The sequence below is a fragment of the Schistocerca nitens genome, chromosome 8 (assembly GCF_023898315.1).
Source record: "Schistocerca nitens isolate TAMUIC-IGC-003100 chromosome 8, iqSchNite1.1, whole genome shotgun sequence".
In the NCBI taxonomy this organism is placed as follows: domain Eukaryota; kingdom Metazoa; phylum Arthropoda; class Insecta; order Orthoptera; family Acrididae; genus Schistocerca; species Schistocerca nitens.
Window position 1 is genome coordinate 151559257 of NC_064621.1, and position 9666 is coordinate 151568922.

Consider the following 9666-nt stretch of genomic DNA (forward strand, 5'->3'; position numbering starts at 1 on the left):
TTTGCGGTACTGAATGAAAAGGAAGGTGGTTGCAAACCAACGGATTACATATGCCTTTGTTAGAAGTCTTCCCAACGCTTTACTATTAGTTCGTCCTTTGGTTATTTGAGAAAGTGTGTTCTTAATGTAACTTGACATTAACATCAGAGGTTTAGTACTATCTCGGAGAATTGTCGGAGATGAAGTAGCACTGACTTGTTTGGGAAAACATTCCGACATTCCTCTAAAATGAATGAATCGATCAAAAATTATATCAGAATGGCCGACTGAGCATTTAAACCTTTTTCTTTCGGTGTGTTAACCACTGCACACTCTCACTGAACAAAACCCTCTTATTTCTACAGAATTTGGATCAGGCGTTCTCTGTCATCTTCATACTCGTATGATTTTATTCTATCGGTACTGCAAAAAGTACTTGTGATGGTAGGGACTAAAATTTTGCATATTATTATTATTCAGCAGATGCCATAAATAATTATTGCTGAGATATTAGTAGTTTCTGTTTAAGACCCAATCGAATACTTCGTTTTCACCTTGTGCCATCAGCATCACAACTGTTTTTCACAGAATCAGTTCCTGTAGATAATACTTGCTTGCTCGCGTCTCGTGATCAGTCTACGTCCACATAATACATCCGCACACCACTGCGCAGTGCGAAGTGGAGAGCTTTCTGCGTCGGTCCTAGACATTTCCTTCCCTGATCCACTCTAATAAAGGAGGAAAAAAATGACTGCTTGTAAAATAAATAAATAAATGTTCCGGTTTTATTTAACTGGTTGCTCTGGCAAACTGATACGGACTGCAGGAGGCTGGTTACCTTAATATCCAAATCACTCTGTAATTCGCGATGTGAATAGCATTTTAATTTAATTAACCAGTTATTTATATTTATTCTGCCCACGACACCTTATGGAGTGTGGCGAAGGGTACTTCTAGTACTTTCATTGCCATGTTTCTTTCATGAATGTTGCTTCGGGAAAGCTTCGTTTGAGCTTTAATTTCTGATAGTCTCATTTCATGGGACGCCTGGGGGAAGAAATAACATGTTGCCCGACTCTTCTTGGTACGCATGCTCTCGAAATTTGAACAGTAAACCTCGCCATAATGGACGTCGCCTCCCTTGTAGCGTTGACATTGGAGGCAGTTCAACATCTCTGTAACGTCCTCGCGCTTAATAGATGATTCGGTCAGGAAACGCGTTGCCCTTCGTTGTATCTTTGACTGACCCAACTTGTTACCCGTTCAAATAAACTGGAATTTGACCTAGACTGGAAATTCTATTATTTATAGTCGAGGCATCTTTTCTGCACATTTACAATGACTTACATATAACGTGTATTAGAGAACTTCAACGGTTTTCGTATAAGGTGTGTTAGCTTTAACACGAGCATGCCAGAAATTTCTCCAATGTATACTGTCGCACATGGATGAGACACATTTAAACTGTGCCCATACATCATAGTTGGATGTTGGCAAGCCACAGCCCCACTATAACATGATGTCGCTCCTCTTACAGGCAGCTTAAGGAGCAATTTTGATGTGCATGTTTGACAATTCTGTGCCTCTTCACCATGTTCTAGCCACTGTCTGTCAAAGCTCCTCGTAAAAAGAAAACGCTCAAAACACCATCCAATCTTCATTATATGTGGTTGAGCTAAAGATGCACAGTATTATTTTAAAACTATAATGTGTTACGTGCATGTACCGGATTTCACGACTTCCTTTCCGTTCACTGCGCGAACCGCTAAAACGTTATTGTCCTATTCTGATTTTCATTACATTTATTGATGTTATACAACTATCCATCTACCCCATAATCCTCAAGTTGGGAGAAAACAAAACCTCGTGACATCCAGGATCACAGATTCTCAAGTAGGAGACTCGCAGATGAGGAAAATGACAAATCATGATAAAAGTTTTTTTCTGCTTGCATGACAATGCTCGGTTTTTGTCAATACAGAATAAGTGAAGCAGTTACCACCGTATGTGGTAAACTGAAGTGGTGCAGAAATATGTCGTCCAGAATTGATATTGTTAGGGATAGTTTTAATTCAACGAGTACTGATTAACTTAGCAACAGAGTGGTTAAAATGTTGTGGTGGATCAGAGATGGTATACAAGGTATAGATGTGGACTGGACACAAACTAATTCACATTATTGTAGATGCTGAAGTGGATCTATATGGAAACGAATTTCAAAGACGTGGAAAAATATAAATAGTTAGTGTAAAGAGTATGAAACTATTTTTGTCACAGATTTGTATTTAAATATGTGAATTAAAGGTTTCATACTCACATCACTACGAAGACTTTTCCTGCGAGGAACAGTCGGGTGAAAAAGTACTGGAATGGGCGTTGTCTACAAGAGACTTAGATCTGCAACAATGAGCATTTCAGTCAATCAATCAAAATGGAAACGTCTGATAATGTTCCATACAGTCTAGAAATGGATAAATATCTCGATGGACCATTTTTTACTATTTTCTTCCAACCGGAGAGCCGGTCGCCTCTGATACTTTCCTATAAATTTCGCAATTATATGGTCTTCCAAAAACTTAAAATTCATGGCTTTTCCCAAATATTTCTATCAGTAGACTTGGAGGGACTACAATTGCCGTTAAAGTTTTATGTGTTTTGTCTTTTGTGGTTATCAGCAAGTAGTATTGTAGCTAAAAATCACTCCTATTTACAGCGAATGTACCTGTAGAAGACTCACAGTTTTTGCGTAACAACATCTACGGGTAGTTTAACCTTTTTCCAGCGCGTATGAAGACTAATGTAAGAGATCTGATTTCTAAAAGTGGCTTGTTCCGTCAGTTACTTGTCTTTAACTTGGAAGTAGTATTGCATATGGCAATGACGTTACGTTACTGAACATTAAAAGATTTTTCCTGGGGTCTCTGTCTCACAAACTTTTAATCTGAAGAGAAAAGTTAAATTCTGGTTGGGTATTTAGTTAAGAAATAAAGTTTAAGGATGCATCAGTGTATCGGAACTCATTGTTTTTCATTGTTCCGTATTTATCCGGGGATATCCGGCAGCGAATTTCAATTAAAATGTCTTCCCTTGTTCGGCAATCACATACTGTGTGTACGAGTAGAGGTTGTGACGCAGGAAGGACATGTGAAAGTATGCGTCTGGCTGTGAGTCTTGCACGGATAGCGAAAGTGGTTATGGTGACCGCTTGCGGAAAGTGGGGTATCCGATTTCAAGTCCGGGTCCAACACAAATTTTCCGTCGTCGTTCTCTTATGTTGCTGACGGTTGATAGTATTCTAAGCTGAAAATGCATTTCATTTATCTCATTGTTTTCATATGTGGCGCTCAGCGTTTCGCAGGTTACAGGTTTCGGTATATGTACCGAATTTAAATATAAAAAGGAAATGAAGAGTTCTGTGACGTTGTTGACTCTGAGACCCCAAGGGGTTGTTCAGCAGCCTAATCGGAGAGTGTTTCCTTTCAGAGGCTCCATACCACGCGGTGAGTAAAAGTCGCTTCCTAAGTGTATCTGTTAACTGTTGGTGATTGTAATGGTCGTGTGTGTGTGTGTGTGTGTGGTATTATTTTTGAGTTGCACGATGACGAGAGAAGGGAGAGTCTGTAATACCGTACCGACACACAGCCTACTCTCCTCGAACAGTACCATGGGAACTGCCAACTTAACGTCCCCATCTCATGGTCGTATCGATATCAACAGTGTCACATGACCAAACTCAGTGAGTCACCGCGGAGGGATTTGGAATTCAAACACATTGGTGCAAAGTCTGGTGATCAGGAACTTCACGTCAGTAGCTCTCCTCTCCTTGCCGTCCAAATAGTGACGTTGAAAATTTCTTTTCCTACCAGGACTCGAACCGACTACTTACGAGTCGGGGACTACCACACTGGTGTGCATTAACAACTCCGGCTACGGAGAATGTTATTTAATAGCGAATTATGGCAATTATAAACAATTTGTGGTATCACATCGTCGGCAAAGAACCCATTTTGTTCACATACCCTCAAAAGTTTCGTTACAAGGTTCCTCCCCATCATTTTCATAACATCCTTCAATCCAGGCTATATTGGAGCTGTATTTCCTCTTTTCTCACGGATGATGCGGTGAAAAACTGATTTTCTGTTTTATTACTTTTGCATTACAGTTTGTGATAGTGATCCCTACTTATACTTCGAGTGTTTCTAAAGGCCAAACTAGTGGGTTGGTGCACGAGGCCATTTCACGGACTTTTCAGAGACAACATTAAAAAAAAATGTCATAGCAATATTCTGATCACATGCTAGTATTCGGAACACTGCCATTGGCGCGCATAGACGTTTGGCGCGTCCAGTTAAATCGAAACTATAAACTACATCAAATAGACGTACATTAATTTTTTTTCCAAAGTGCGAAAGAGTTCTCTTGCAGTGATACCAGTTTATGTAATAAATGATCTGGTGTTTCAGCGCCAACAAAATTAAGAATTAAAATTTGTAGCTCAATATGTTTATCTAAAATTATATTGTAAGAAACTATTAATGTCCGAAATCTCATTCGTTGGAAGTATTATACACGTAAAGAAACATGACCTGTAGACACTTTGCAGGAGAAAAAAAAACTGTCAAACAGCTAAATAATTTTCTCAATTTTATTAGCAGCTTCCGAGAACTTTTAGCGAAGGATCCCTTGCGTGTGGTGTGATGTCATACTGTCTTATTATACAAATTTCAGAATGGAAACTAACCCCTCGAAACCGATTTTGGAGAAAAAATTTTTGTTGCTGTTTCCTGGATAGTTTTCCTCCACAAAATAAATACAACTCTGGACCCAGGCAAGGTAGCCATCACGTGGAACAGCATCAAGTTAGCGTATAAACAAACGTTTGCTAAAAATTAAGGCAAGTACGTTTTCGGTGTAAGAAAGGAAGAACATCACAGCGGCATTTTAAGACACACACATAGCTGCAATTTATTTAAGTGGCAAGAAACTGAATGCAGTAAAGTAGTGTCCCTTGTTTCTAAGACTTTGAATTGTTCTGTTCCACTAATACTGGACCATTTCTTACGTAAATTCGTGTTTCTGCACCAACGAAACTTGAATTTAAATTTCACTGCCATTTATTTTGTAAAATCGACAAAAAATTATGCTGCGAGAAATAATTAATATTTGGCATATTTCATGTACACAAGGCAGTTGTGCTATTGCGGATATTTTTGGTGCGCTCCAGTAAGAGAGAGAGAGAGTGCGCCCTAAGGATCAACGCCCCCTCCAGCATCCAGCACGGAGTACTCACCACGCGGCGGTCGCAGGCGTTCGCCGAGTGGGGCAGTTGACGCAAGGCGGAGGCACTGGACACGGGGCGCCGGGCAGCGTCGTCTACGAAAGAGGACGGAAGTGGCGGCGAGCGGAGCTACGAGAGCGGCTGGTAGCAGTGGAAGACCGAGAGCGGGTGGCGGCGAAGGAGGTGCGAACGGTGGGACGTCGGACGCGCGACTGAGGGCGAGCGGGCGCCGGGTCGATAGGCGCGAGGGCGCCGCGACGCCAGCGCCCCTGGCGGCGGCCGCCGCAGTCGCGACGTTTGGCACGGCGCCCGCGCGACCCGGCAGCGGCCGTCCGACGCCGCCGTCGATCCACCCCCGCGATGGCGCGGGGTGGGGGGCGGCAAGGGTTGGGAGGGAGGGGAGGGGGCGCGCGTGCCGGAGCGGCGCGAACCCACGCGAAAATCTATAGCGGCGCTCAAGGAGTAACCGTCCCACAGTCGGTCTAGTCTCAAACTCGCAAGGGGCAGAATCGCAGCCATATATAGGCATGTGTCATTATAAAATTTTATGTATTGTCTAATGTTTTTTAGGTGTGAGAACGAGCCTGATGTACTAACAAACAATAAAATAAAACATAACAATGGAACATGTGAGGCAATACTGACCCAACGACTTATCATAGAAGAAAGATTAAGGAAAGGCAAACCTACGTTTCTAGCATTTGTAGACTTAGAGACAGCTTTTGACAATGTTGACTGGAATACTCTCTTTCAAATTCTAAAGGTGGCAGAGGTAAAATACAGGGAGCGAAAGGCTATTTACAATTTGTACAGAAAGCAGATGGCACTTATAAGAGTCGAGGGGTATGAAAGGGAAGCAGTGGTTGGGAAGGGAGTGAGACAGGGTTGTAGCCCCTCCCCGATGCTATTCAATCTGTATATTGAGCAAGCAGTAAAGGAAACAAAAGAAAAGTTCGGAGAAGGTTTTAAAATCCATGGAGAAGAAATAAAAACTTTGAGGTTCGCCGAAGACATTGTAATTGTGTCACAGACAGCAAAGGACTTGGAAGAGCAGTTGAATGGAATGGACAGTGTCTTGAAAGGAGGGTATAAGATGAACATCAACAAAAGGAAAACGAGGATAATGGAATGTAGTCGAATTAAGTCGGGTGATGTTGAGGGTATTAGATTAGGAAATGAGACACTTAAAGTAGTAAAGGAGTTTTGCTATTTGGGGAGCAAAATAACTGATGATGGTCGAAGTAGAGAGGATATAAAATGCAGACTGGCAATGGCAAGGAAAGCGTTTCTGAATAAGAGAAATTTGTTAACATCCAGTATTGATTTAAGTGTCAGGAAGTCTTTTCTGAAAGTATTTGTCTGGAGTGTAGCCACGTATGGAAGTGAAACGTGGACGATAAACAGTTAAGACAAGAAGAGAATAGAAGTATTTGAAACGTGGTGCTACAAAAGATGCTGAAGATTAGGTGGGTAGATCACGTAACTAATGAGGAGGTACCGAATATAATTGAAGAGAAAAGTAATTTGTGGCACAACCTGACTAAGAAGGGATCCGTCGATAGGACACATTCTGAGACATCGAGGGATCACCAAGTTAGTTCTGGAGGGAAATGTGGGGATGAAAATCGTAGAGTGCGGCATAGGGTGGAGTACAGTGAGCAGATTCATAAGAATGTGAGATGGAGTAGTTGTTAGGAGACGAAGGGGCTTGCACAGGATAGAGTAGCATCAGGAGCTGCATCAGAGTAGTCTTTAGACTGAAGACCACAACAACAAAAACAACAACTGCACTATTAGCTACGTCGACGGCCGTTGTGGCCGAACGGTTCTAGGCGCTTCAGTCCAAAAGCATGCGGCTGCTGCGGTCGCAGGTTCGAATCCTGGTCGCAGGTTCGAATCCTACCTCGGGCATGGATGTGTGTGATGTCCTTGGGTTATGTTTAACTAGTTCTACGTCTAGGGTACTGATGACCTCAGATGTTAAGTCCCACCGGGATTTCTTCGTGTATGACAAGCTCATATTTTGTTCATTAGTAGCAAGCTAGGAAGAACGAAAGTAGAGCAAACGAGTAATTAGAGCACTCTTTAAATTCTTCATTTTTTACATTCTGCTTATGTCATAATCATGTGCTATTTCCCTAGCCATAAATTGGCAGTCGGAGCTGCGACCACTGACATCAGAGGAGACTTCTGACACAATGGGGCAAACAGGTGGAGTATCTGAGTATCACTCATAAATTCTTTAAAACGAAGATTTTTGGCATTTCATCTACACCTACATCTACATGATTACTATGCCATTCACAACAAAGTGACTAGCAGAATGTACATCGAACCACCTTCAAGGTATTTCTCTACCGTTCCAATCTGGAACAGCGCTCGGGAAAAACGAATACTTAAATCATTCCGTGCGAGCTCAGATTTTTCTTATGATTATGATCGTTTCACCATATGTAGATGGGCGTCAACAAAATATTTTGACACTATGAGGAGAAATTTGCTGATTAAAGTTTTATGGGACGATCCTACCGCAACGGAAAACACCTTTGTTTTCCACACTCTTCCCTCTTTGGTGATAATACAAAAGGTGCTTCCCTTCTTTGAACTTTTCCGATACAGACCACCAGTCCTTTATAATTCAGATCCAAATCTTCACAGCAATACTCCAGAAGAGAGTGCACAAACGTAATGTAAGCAGTCTCTTTAGTGGCCTTGTTTTAGCCTGTAAAGGGACAGTTTTATGCAAGAGCAAAAAGATGTTGCTAAACACATAACAAAATAAATTCCAACCGACCAATAAAATGGCCAAGCGGTTTCTAGGCGCTACAGTCTGGAACCGCGCGACCGCTACGGTCGCAGGTTTGAATCCTGCCTCGGGCTTGGATGTGTATATGTCCTTAGGTTAGTTAGGTTTAAGTAGTTCTAAGTTCTAGGGGACTGATGACCTCAGACGTTAAGTCCCACAGTGCTCAGAAGCATTTGAACCATTTGACCAATCAAAGGTAAGGTTACAGATAAGAAGAATTCTGCACTGAAAAGGGCGTGCTATATTCCAATCGTTGGACACTGTGGTGTTGCACCTTATGCGGGGCAGTTTGACGTATGCTGTCAACATTTTAGTTCTGAGCTCAAACAATTATCAGACAGAGTCTTGGAGGGTAGGTGACAGGCAGGCACCGAGCCCAACCGCTGCTTGCTTCAGTATCTCTGGGGAGTAACTGGAACACCACAAAATGGGCGACGACGCCTACAAGCCAATGGACACTCGGTAATGATAAGCACTAAAGCACCCATGTCAGTTTTCACCTGCTGTTTTTATTGTTTGTCTCAAAGTTGCGACTAACGCTGAGGAAAGAAATCCCAAAGACAATTACTAATAAAATGCACAAATTAGTATTTTATTTAATCTTGATGTGTAATGGAAAGACGTTAATCACTTCAAATAAGTTTAAGGTAATGAGTAGTTACTAAGAAATTACCTATGTTCGAAAATAGATAAACAAATTGTAGAAATAAAAGCAACAATGATGTATTGTAACTATAGTCCCGTAGCTATTGGAGTCATTCAATTGTTACTATTGCACATGTCACATTCCACAGTGCACTGTTTATCATTTATTAAAATGGTCATATGCATTAGATTATTAAGCTGGACAACGTTTTTCCCCTCATTAGTTAGCTTCCCAGAGTGTACTTCATAGCCGGCCGAAGTGGCCGTGCGGTTAAAGGCGCTGCAGTCTGGAACCGCAAGACCGCTACGGTCGCAGGTTCGAATCCTGCCTCGGGCATGGCTGTTTGTGATGTCGTTAGGTTAGTTAGGTTTAGCTAGTTCTAAGTTCTAGGGGACTAATGACCTCAGAATTTGAGTCCCATAGTGCTCAGAGCCATTTGAACCATTTTTTTGTACTTCATAAAAATAATGTTACATAAATAGTTTCTCCAAGATCAGGGAATCTTTCGTGTGCAATGTCGGTTGTTATAAGCGAGTGCTTCGTGTAGGTGACGGCTATGAGCACGTTTGGAACTGACTGCCTCGTCTGTGTTGACGGTAACGAAAGAGAAGAGAGAGGTTGGAACTCAGTGCCTGCACATATCCTATGCCTCTCGCATACTGTCAGTATGACCACCGGTCTTAACGCATCCAACTGGCCAACGCGTGGCCATTAACAGTGCACATGGCCACACCCCGCGAGACGCTTTAAAGAGGTTTGAAATAGTATCCGGAACAATGGTGCAGTTCTCGCCGGTCAGGGAATGGACGATACCAACCCTTCTGTCGTTGCCGTCAAAATTAAGTCGGTCAGGCTCTATTCCTCCATCAACTTTCTGGCTGATCGAGCTGAGCGTCCCCATGCAAATTAATCCATGGTGCTATATGATATTACAGTAAATTTATTTTGGCGAAACAC

At 42.2% G+C, this 9666-nt stretch overlaps 1 long non-coding RNA gene across 1 annotated transcript in view; it reads right to left on the reverse strand.

Annotated features, from left to right (window-relative positions):
- The window catches only part of LOC126199123 (uncharacterized), a 370186-nt gene extending 364736 nt beyond the window's left edge, over positions 1–5450 (reverse strand). The window contains exon 1 of the long non-coding RNA XR_007540123.1: positions 5270–5450. This is a non-coding gene — a long non-coding RNA (uncharacterized LOC126199123). The remainder of the gene's footprint in view (positions 1–5269) is intronic.
- Between the last annotated feature and the right edge of the window lie 4216 nt (positions 5451–9666).